Source organism: Jaculus jaculus, chromosome 6, assembly GCF_020740685.1.
Source record: "Jaculus jaculus isolate mJacJac1 chromosome 6, mJacJac1.mat.Y.cur, whole genome shotgun sequence".
NCBI lineage: Eukaryota > Metazoa > Chordata > Mammalia > Rodentia > Dipodidae > Jaculus > Jaculus jaculus.
In genome coordinates, this window is record NC_059107.1 from 38,156,123 (window position 1) to 38,167,368 (window position 11,246).

The following is an 11,246-nucleotide window of genomic DNA, read 5'->3' on the forward strand; positions in this document are numbered from 1 at the left end:
GGGTATTCCCGCGGCCCCCGGCCGTGGAGCGTTCGTAGATGCCCACGCTGACTGGGGAGGGCTGTGTCCAGCTCGCGGTCCTGCAGCTGGGCGACCCCTGAGCCCCATCTGGGTAGAGATCATGCCAGGCGGGCCGGAGGCGCAAGGCTGGGCTACAGGAGCAGGGAGTACCGAGGGCGGACTCAGGTGCGGGTATTAGAGCCCTTCTTTCTCCAGGAAGGCTGCTTGGTGCCAGGCAGCCAGGCCCGGGCGAGGCAAGATAGCCTGTACAGGCGAACCAACAGAAAGGGCCCCCGAAAAGGTTGGGGTGGGAGGGTCAGCGCTGGCTGGGCACGGCGTGGTGGGGAGGGTTTTGCTGTGTGGACCGCGTTACCCGCACACAGGAGGGACCCTCTATGAGCTCCCACGGTGAAGACCCTGTGTCCTCACCCATCCCTCTTCCTATCTCTCTTAGGGCAGCCACCACCCTCTTTTTTTGTGCTAATCCTTCTCTGGCTTTTCTCTGGGTGTGACCATTTGTACTTGTCTCCCTGAATGGCATGTTCTTTTGTGTGGCTTGTTTGGGAGGCTATACAAATGGGATCCTCCATCTTCTGTGAGAGGGATCCAGGGGTTCCAGGCAGCCTTTGCTCCCTGGACTGGGATCCCCACTGGACTATAATGAATGGAGACACAGTAAGCCTCTGGGCAAGGTTAGATCAGGGTGGGCCTCAAGGCCCCCTGTAGGTGTATGTTAGCTTCAGCAGGTGCTGAAAACTGGCTTTCCAAGTGTAAGCCGAGTCCACACCCCTGGCTTGTGGGAAGGTCGATGGTGCTGACCCTATCCTACTTTGGGGAACTGCTGCACTTTGATGCCGTTGGTATGGACTGGCTTTTTTTTTTTTTTTTTTTTTGGTAGTGGTTTTAATGTTTCTGGTTCCTGAATGATCTCACAAAGTGTTGATTGCATAAATCTCTGCTGTGCTGTACAGATGGGTAGACCGAGGCTGGGTAGGTGGCATGACCTCCTCCGCTGTTGGGTGACAGAGGTGGGAACCTAACCCTAGCAGTCCAGCTTCAGTCTGAGGTCCAGCCTCTACTCTGCCACACTGTTCTCCATCCTACCTATCCTAAGCAACTAAGGCCTGCTCCCTCAGAGACTTCTGAGTCATGTACCTGGGTATGGATCTGACATGGCTGCCCTGTCCCCACCCCAGGCTTGCTTGCCTCATCTGTCAAGTGGACCCACAGTCGCCCCCTTGCAGAGCTGTGGTTAGGTGACAGTGTGAAAGCCACTGCCAGCCTCAGCATATGCTCAATCAGGTCTTGCCTGGGTCACCTCTGCTTCCTGGCTCCAGGGGCTTGCTGCCCCCATGCTCTGCCCACACTTGTCCAGTCTCCTCTACCCACCTGTCTTCCGTAGGACCATGGAGGTAGGCATTCAGGGCTCTTGTTCTGTGCTCAGAAATCCTCAAGAGAGTGCTGGCCTTTCCTTTGAGGTCAGCCCTCATCTCCTGGTGGTATTTCCTGAGGAAGCTAGTGGAGGGAGCATGGTTACCCCTGCACGCCAATTCTTCCCTGTCTCCAGAGTTGCACCAGACCTCTGAAGTTGCCCAACCAAAAACCCCAGTGCCATGCTGCCTGAGCACCTCCTTCCCCCATCCCTGTGTGTGCCACAGCTCTGATGTCTTCCTGAAAACTTATTGCATATTTCTCTGCTTCCTCCCCTCACCCCCAGCCTGATTTCTGTGTCCCATCCATTCTCCCTGCTCCTGCCTGGTGACATCCATCTATCCACTCCCTTGATAGCAGCATAAAGAGCTTTCAAATGAGTATTTGTGTCACCCTTGCATCAATACCCCAAGTATCCCTACCTCATGCCATATACTGTCACCCATTCCAGGTGACTGCAGGCCTGAGCATGGTAAAGGGAACAGAAGGCTTCTGGAAGACCATGGAGCTCGTTATCTTCTTGATCTTTGGGGAATATTTCTTAAGTAGGACATTAAAAACAAAGAAATAAAGGGAAATATGGATCAATCTGACTGTGTTAAAGTTTTGTTCATTAAGGGTTAGAATCTTTAATGAGGAAATGAGAGGAATAATAATGAGATGTTGGAGTCTCAAAAGTCTCATAGCAGAGTTGACAAGGGATACGTATCTAGAATACATAAAGAATGCCTAAGAATCAAAAAGGGTAGCACCCAACAGGAAGAGGGGGAGCTCTCTGCACGTCCTATTCTGAATGGAATGTGGCCAGGGGCTGTTGCCGTAGGCAAACCCAGGGAAATGTTATCCGCAGCTCTTGCAGCCTGCCATTTGACCCCAGCAACGCTCTCCCTCCGGTGAAGTCTCATCTCATCTCCGCGTGACCTCACTGGCTCCTGAGGCCACCCCTCCCAAGTGCAGAAGCAGAAGTGGGATTGGAACCCAAGTCTGTGGCTTTGGGCTTCTGATCCACAACACGTGGAAGGAAGTTAGTCAGCGTGGCTGCTGCACAGGCAGGGGCTCTTCCCTCTGGCTCTCCCCCGCAGGGTCATTTCTATGGCAGGAGAGTTCAGAAGGAGGGATTAATTCCCAGGAGCTCAGTTCTGCTCAGGGATGTCCAAGGAGGAGGGTTGAGGGTACCTTCCCATTCTTCAGCCCGAGAGCAGTTTTAGGGCCCTTTTTGGATGCATTACTCAGAGCTTTTAGTGGAAGTGGACTTGGGTGGCTTTTCCCTCCTCAGTGCAGCACTCGCATGAAGAGAGAAGTGAGGAAGAGGCCCTAGGCATTCCAGCACCCAGAGGGAAGGCCATTGTTCTCTGGCCCACGGCAAAGATGGAAGCCATTCTGATTCCTGCCCCCCTACCCCCATTCCATGTCAGTGCCTACCCAGTCCATTTCTCCCCTCCTGTTACTGCTGGCTGGAGGATGTGGGCTCTTCATGGTTACGTGTTTCCATTGCATTGTCTGCCACTCACCTGTGCACCTGTGACCAGGAGGAGTCTGAGAGAGCAGAGTAGGTGGGGACCCTTCTACACACAATGCCTCTATAAACGCACATGCGCAGCATATTCACACAGGCATGCACACATATGAACACAGGCTGCAGTGTATGAACATGGACTTCACATGTGCACATACAGGCATTCATATATGGGTACACACATGCACAGATGCAAAACAGAGTACGCGAGAATACTCATTCACAAAAATGCACTCGCACTGCCCCCGTACCAGCCTCCCTGACTCACCACTGCACCCTCCCCAGCTGTCAGTAGCATTTATACCTTGTATTCCTCATGGGAGACCCTGCCTCTGCCCTCCAGCCCCCAACAGCACCCCTCCATTGTGTGTGCTGGTAAAGATCAGGGCCCGCACCTTGTGCCATCTCTAGCCTGTATCATGGTCCCCTAGAACTCCTTGGCATCAAGTGAGGGTGTCCTCCTAAAGGAGGCACTCCATGGTTATCCCGGCTCATCCTCACACGGCTTTGTGGGGTCCTTCTGTGAACCTCAGGCCATGGGTAGCCTCTGATGGGCAGACCCAGGGCCAAGTGTAGTCCCCCTGCACTCTAGGAAGCTCACTGTGGCCCCTAGGCAGGAAGAGCACAGGGCAAGTCACTAGTGTTGTGAGTGTCTGTTCCAGGGACCAGAGGCAGGGGTGTTCACAGGATCCATCCTCAAACTCAGGGATCTGCCTGTCCCTCCGCATGCAGGAGGAGAAGGGCCCTGACCAGGGGCTGGCACTGCAGACAGAGGTTCACTTGTCCTACATCACCCCCTCAGATGGTCCACCCTTCTCTGCCCTCCCCATCGGTCCGGCACTGCTGGCTGCAGATGACAGGGGCTCGCTTGGGCTTGGGCTCTTTGGGGGGAATTGTGTACTCAGGCAAGCAAGAAGCTAGGCATGCAGGATCTATGGGTGACCATGGGACCCTGGCTCCACAGGTTTCACTGGAGGAAGTTTCCTCAGTGAAAAATCAGGATAGCTATCAAAACAACCGTCTGGCTGCAGGGTGTGCCAAGTCTCTGGAAAAGCTGTAGCCCATGTGTGCCCTCCACAGCCAGCATGTGTCCTCCTGTGCATGCTTCCCATGAGCAGCATGAATGGATGCTCAGCAGGTGCAAAGGGCTGTCTATTCTCCGTCTCTCTCTCTCTCTCTCCACACACACACACACACACACACACACACACACACACACATTCTGGTTTTTCGAGGTAGAGTCTCGCTGTAGCCCAAGCTGACCTGGAACTATGTAGTTTCATGGTGGTCTTGAACTCATGGCAATCCTCCTACCTCTGCGTCCCACGTGCTAGGATTAAAGGTGTGTGCCACCACGGCCGCTTTGTCTATGCTCTTGCATAGGCCTCTGTATGAGGAGGCTGTACTGCAGTCCCCCTCATTGCCATGTGGACAGAGGTCCCTGGGTGAATGGACTGTCCCAGACATGGCAAGACAGGCAGTATGAATCCCCAGTGGGTGATACAACACCCCCTCCTCCACCATGTGACCCAGTCTACATCCAGAACCCTCTGATGCTGAGGGGCTGGAATGGCTGTTCTCCTAAGGTACCTAAGATTCTTAACATCTGCCGTGCTTTGAATGCACAATATCCCCCACTTCGTTATGGGTTTGTGAGCAAGCCTCAAGCTTAATCCCCAGCTGGTGGAGCCTTGGGCAGGTGAAGCCTTGTTGAAGGAGGTGGGTCACTGGGGGTGGACCCTGGGGTGTCATAGCCCAGTGCCACTGGCCACACCTAGCTGACTCTCTCTCAGCCCTCCCTACTGTCACTGAGATGTGACACCTGCATGTTTGCTTCCCACCATGACGAACTCCCCTCAAAACTGTAAGCCAGAAATAAACGCTTTCCTTTCGTAAGCTGCTTTTTGTTCAAGTGCTTTGTCTTGGCAGCAAGAAAGTAACTGCTGCAACATCTCGAGCCTTTCCCCATCCTGTGCACTGGTCTGAGTGTCCCTCTCCTCTTCCAGGATGCCTCTTTGACCCATGAGCCTCCTCAGCTTCCTGTACCTCTCTGTGCCAGCTCTCTAAGCAGATCTGTCACCACTTCACCTATCCCTGAGCTTACAGACACAATGAGGACACTGCCAGGAATACCTAGTACAAAAGACGGAGTGGCAAACTCCCCTCTGCCCTCCACTTCTCAAGAGGCTTTGGCACTGTTTCATTCTGGGCTATAAACTCATATGCTGAAGGGGAAGAGGTGCAAATGGTGAGGCCGAGGGCTGGGACTGGCGGTGGCTGGGAGCGTGCTGAGTGACAGCATGGTCAGAGAAGCCCAGCCAGTAGTTTTGTGCAATGTCTGGCTTGGTGCAGTGGCTGCATAGCATGCACCACACCCTGAGCAGTGGGGCTCACGACCACGTCACTAATGATGCACCCAAGGACAGAAACCATCTCTAGGCCTAACCTAGAAAAGCCATTCCCAGCATCCACTCTGTAGGGCCTGGAAGCTCTTTTCCCCACAGCGCCAAAGATCAAAGCAGCAAGACAGAAGCTTCCTACCTCCTCTGGAGGCTAGCTTTTCTTGCCGTGCTAAAAACAGCTGGGTGGGAGTGGGCATGCTGGACTTCCCTCCCCTCGGGACAGTGCACCACTCTGCCTCCAGGTACCGGACAGGAAGACGCAGCATGAAACGAGATGGCATCAGGATCCAGGGTCTTAACATAAGGTACCCCCAATTGTTCAAGGTCCAACAAAAGAAGCACCTCTCATAGCAAGAACTAGGAAAATCTGAACTGGTATCAGAAAATATCAACAGACCCAACACAAAGGACATTGTCACTGGAATCATCTGACAAAGCTCTTAAGAGCATCATAAAAGATGCCTTATGAGCAATTGTAACCAGGCATGAAACAAACAAAAACATGGACAGTCTTGCCAAGGATGTAATGGGGAACAAATGGTCAGTTTAGAATTTTCTTAAATGTTCAATAATAGCGATGCAGCACTCAATGACGGCTCCAGAGCAGAGGGGACAGGGAAACACTCCGGTGAGCTTGAAGACACAACAGTAGAAACTACCCAGTCTGAAAAACAGAGGGGAAAATGTGAGTGTGTGCATGTGCACATGTGTGGTGAGGGTAAACCACAGCTCGAGATCCCCTGGGATATAACAAAAGATCTAACATTCAATCCTGCCCTTAAAGGACCAGGATAGAATAAGGGAAAGGCTGAAGGGGTATCTAAAGAAATAATGATTGGGGATTTCCAAAGCACACAAATCTTAAATATTCAAGGTGTTGAACCCCACACAGTATAAGCCTAAAGAGACCCATACCATCATACATCATACTTGCCAAAACTCAAAAAAAAAAAAAAAAAAAAAAAAGACTGCTAGGTAGAGAGATGGTTAAGTGGTTAAGAGCACTTCCTATGCAAGCATGAGGGTCTGAGGAATCTTGAGAGAATACTCAAGTTTCATCCCCAGGGCTCACATAAACAGCTGGCTATGGCCACACGTCTGTATCCCCAGTCCCGTAGATAGCAAATACCCAAGAATCATTGGAGCTCATGAAAAATGGCAAGCTCCAGAATCAGTAAGGGACTCTGGCTCAGATATGAAGAGGCAGAAGAAAGGTAGACATTTCATTCTGGGCATCACAGGTGAGTGCATCCTGCCACAGATGGGCACATGGCCCTGCAAGGGCACGTACAGGTGCATGCACCCCCCCATCCACACATACACACACAAGGAAAAAACTATCTTTAATGCAACCACAGAAATGCCACCTTCACTGGAAAAGAGAACAATTCAAATAATGTGGATTTTTTTTTATTTCAGTCCAGAAAGAAGAGGCGCATTGGGCTGGAGAGATGGCTTAGTGGTTAAGGCACTTGCCTGCAAAGCCAAAGGACCTCAGTTCGAGTAACCAGGACCCACGTAAGCCAGATGCACAAAGTGGCACATGCATCTGGAGTTCGTTTGCAGTGGCTAGAGGCCTTGGCGTGCCCATTTTTTCTCTCTCTTCCTCTGCCTCATTCTCTCTCTCAAATAAATAAAAATAAATATTTGTTAAAAAAGAAGAGGTGCATGTCCAGATGCAGAAAGCAAAAACCCATCAACTATAAATTTTATACCCAAAGAGATGAAACTTTAGGAATGAGAGGTTCTGTGGAACACTGTCTGATGCCACGAAGTATGTAGGGGAAATATTTAAGGTGATCATGTAACTGGTGGGAGGAGGAAGGACAGGAGGAGAGTTAGGACTATACACATCACTTTAACTTGTAAAATGGCACAGCGTCAGCCACCTACAGAATGTGATGGTCAGTAGGCACTGGAAACCCATGCAGACAGATTCATTAGAAACACGGGAGGTAAGCCACAACGGAATGCTAAAAATGTGTTCCCGTTGTCTGCAGGAAGGGAGAATAAGAAAACAAATCCAAAACAAAATTTTTAAAATGGCAGACTTAAGCCATACCAACATTAATAATGACAAAACATAAATGGCATGGTTCCATTTCTGTGACATTTTTGAAATGACAAAATTATAGAGAGGAACACATTGGGGGTTACTAGGGTTTAGATATGGTTTGAGTGGGTTCCCTGAGGTTCATGTGTTGAAACTTAATAATTTAATCCCAACCGTGAAGTATTAAAGAGTGGAAATTATCTGCTATGGTGTTTAGAGTTAAGACTTGGAGGTGAGGTCATTAGGGCAGAGACCCTTTGATTAATTCCTGATGCCTATTTTTGCTTTTTTTTTGGGGGGGGGGAGCACATTATCTCTCTAAGCCCAGGCTGGCCTCGAACTCCTACCTTAACCTTAGCCGCCAAGTGCTGGGATTAAAGGCGTGTGTCACCATGCCCAGCTCTGAGGACTTTTAAGAAGAGACAGTCCAGAATAGTTACGTAGGACATGACCACTGGGGAAGATGGACAGTGTGAACCCACGAGCTGCTTCTACTCTCCAGTTTCCCGTGAGGCTACACTGGTTATGATGGTTTCAAAGGAAGAGGTTTTAAAAACCGCCTTGGCTGTTGCTTTGACTCTGACCCAACTCTGTACTGCCTCCTAGGTATTGCCTCCTAGGCAGAGCTCACTCATGGTGGGCCACCACAGAGCCCCCAACCAGCGGAGGAACTGTGGGGGTCTGGGGTACCCCGGTCCTTAGCTACTATTGCTTCTCTTCGTCCTCCAAAGCTTAGCTTAGAAACCCTCAGAGCTCCAGTTCCTCCATGAACGATGACCCCTACCCCCAGCACTGACTCATTACAACAGTGCCCATTCCCCTTAGCTGCCATCAATCACTCCAGAATGGAAGCTCTGTGTGGGCAGGGCCCCACCTCTCTTACCAGGAGCACAGTGTCTCCCAGGGTTCGAGGGGTGTGCCTGGCATGTATTCCCTGAGAAAGAATGGCTTCCAACAATGGCTGTGTGGCCTCTCCTAGCTTCTATGAGGTATTCCCAGGCAGCAGCAGGAAGATCAACCCCTGTCCCAGTACTGAGTCTGACAACAAGACAGCCACAGGCCATGGCTTGTCACAGGCCACTGAAATGTCTAGTGCCTAGGCTAGGAAGACTCCCTTAGGGCTTGACTCCTCAGGATGCCTTACATTCTCTGTGTGTCTGGCCAGGCAACTTCTCTAAAAGATGGCTTCAGGACAGCTAGACTCTGGACAGGTCAGCTCACAGGGAATGGAGGAAAGGTCTGGAGCCTGGAAGGCAGCATCCCCACCCCACCCCAACCCCCTGCCTGCTTGGACAGTTTTGAGGTGGCAGCACACGGGCCTTGGGGCAGGGGCTGGCAGTGGACCACAAACCCACATGCAGAGCCCTTTCAGCGCCTCTCATTTTAAGCCACCACCCTCAGTAGCAGCCCGGTGCCCTCACTGTTGACTTGCTCCAGGTCCAAGATGGGGGTGGAAATGAAAAGGGTCACTGTAAGTCCCAGAAGAGCTTTCTAAGAAGCCCTGTCCCCTGTACGTCAGCCCTCCTGGGATGTTCCTGACTTGGGAACAGCCACCATGACAGCAGTGGTGGCCACCAGAAATGGGTTTAGAAGCAGAAACAGAGGGTGGGTGGTGTCCCTACTGGACTCCCCTCAATCCTCCTCAGTGTGTTTTCAGGGTTGTGGGCAGATTGTGTGGGTCTGGGGTGGCTGAGAAGCAGGACAAATGTGTGAAGGGTGAAGTCTCATGGGAACTGTGACCAATGGGTGGGGAGGGGCAGTGATTGTCTCTTCATAGATGGGGAAGCTGAGGCATACAGTGACATGGCAAACCTCTGGAGACATGCTGGCAAGCTGCTGCTTTGTACCAGCATGCACCAAAACCAGACTTCTGTGCAAGAGCAGGGTGTGAGAGGAGGCCGCCTTACCTCGCGGCTCACAGATCCCCCCCCCCCAGCCTCTTCCCTGCCCCCTGTCGTGCTCGGTGTGATTTCTATGAGGTATCTACTACTTTGGAAAGACTACCATCTCTGAGGTCACCCTGCTGACCTTGGCTGTGGTCTTGGAACCCATACTGTCCAGCCTGGGCTGTCCCTCAAAACCCAGTGCTCCTGGGTCTGTGTTGGCACTAGCTCTGAAGCAGAGGCATCTGTGATGGCCACCCCTGGCATTGCCCAGCATGATTTAGAACATATAGGGGACATGTGAGGGGGCTACTGCCCTACCTGTAGCTCTGCAGCTCACCCTTTCTGGGCATCTGCTATACCAGGTGCCAGAGTACAGGCCCCAGTGAGCACACAGCACCTGGGCCTGTGCTCTGGGAACCTCCTGCAGAACAGCAGAGCTGTCTGACTCAAAGGAAACTCTACAGTGACATTCCAAACACCGAATAACCAGGGCGCAGCCAGACATCAACAATGGACAGGACAGGACAGCACAAGAGTGGGCTGGCTGAAATCCAACTTTGACGAAACTAAAATTTAGCTTTGCTTCTTCCTAAGAGAGAACTATGGACTCTCTTCTCTGAATGAAAGGCCATTTTCAGGCATGGCTGCATCCAGGGACACCTTCCTTTGTGTCCTTCTCAGGAATGCTTTCCCCATTGGTCTGCCGTGGCTTCTTGGAGTAACAGAAGTGGCTCTTCATGGCACACATTGTGCAGAAAAATACAAGAACTTTCCCTGAACTAAAACTCCTCCCAACTCCCACAACCAACACACACCTCTCAGCTGCACCTGGTCTCACAGAGCAGTGTGGGGTCAACTCCCCATCCCTCGTCCTCTACACTGCTGGCCTTTTGTTTAAACAAGAGGTTGTAATGATAAAAAATATATGCTCATGTTTCTTTAAAGATCCAAGTAGAGCACATGGGGAAACACCAAGAGAAGCCAGCCTGTCTGTAGCCCACATAGACAATGGGGAACACCTTGCCACTCTTTCTCAACAGACACAAGCTGGGTGCTGGGACCAAAGCTTGGGTGTATTTGTCTGTCTTTCCTATTTGCAAGCGTTTCAGAGATCATTCCACAAGATCTACCTGAAGATTTTCCTTCTGTCTTTCTCTCTTTCCCTCCTTCTCTCCCCTGCTCTTCAATTACGTAAACTACACAGGCTTAAAACGCACAGCACAGTGCTCTATTACACACACACACACACACACACACACACACACACACACACACACACACACACGGTCCCTTCCTCCCTCCTTCTAGCCATTGTCATCCCCTTACAGCCATCACAGGCATACTGCGGGGCACCCCATGAGCCACAATGTCCCAGAAAGCCTTCTGTAACCAGACGGGACATAGGGGCAGGGATGCACCTGATGACTGTGACATGCTGTACAAGATGCCCTTGCTTGTTCCATGGAAGTGAGCGCGTGGACAGCTGGTGGACCCCAGGAGCTGAGTTAAGAGTCAGCAAAAGGGCTAAAACAATGAATGCTGCAGGCAGCCAGGTGGGGGCAGAGGCCAGACATAGCAGCCAGGCTCCCAAGGATGAGCATGACCCTTCCTGCACTGCAGCCTGAGACTGGCCAGCTCAGGTCCTCTGTCAGGAAGCAACAGTGAGTACAGTGGTAGATTGTGCAGGCTTCTCTCCAGCCATGTGATGTCCATGCGATTCATGGCATAGAGTCATAAGTTCTAGCATGTTCTTTGTTGCTGTGAAGAACATTCTTTCATAAATAAGCTTTAACAGAGCCATTGTGTTTCCCATGGACACAGGGTGGTTACTAGTGGTATTTCAAGCCATTGGCTCCTGCGAATAAAACAGCACTGCCCTTCATGGCAGAGAGGGCATGCCTGGTCCTTCTCTTGGCTGTCAACCCAGAAGTGACAGCTACATCACAGTGGGCACATGT

The 11,246-nt window shown here is 51.4% G+C and overlaps 1 long non-coding RNA gene across 1 annotated transcript; it reads left to right on the top strand.

Annotated features, from left to right (window-relative positions):
* Positions 1-927: 927 nt before the first annotated feature.
* On the top strand, positions 928-2,019 carry LOC123461672. The gene is made up of 2 exons (XR_006637786.1): positions 928-1,412; positions 1,883-2,019. It is a non-coding gene; the product is annotated as an uncharacterized LOC123461672 (long non-coding RNA).
* The last annotated feature ends 9,227 nt before the right edge of the window (positions 2,020-11,246 follow it).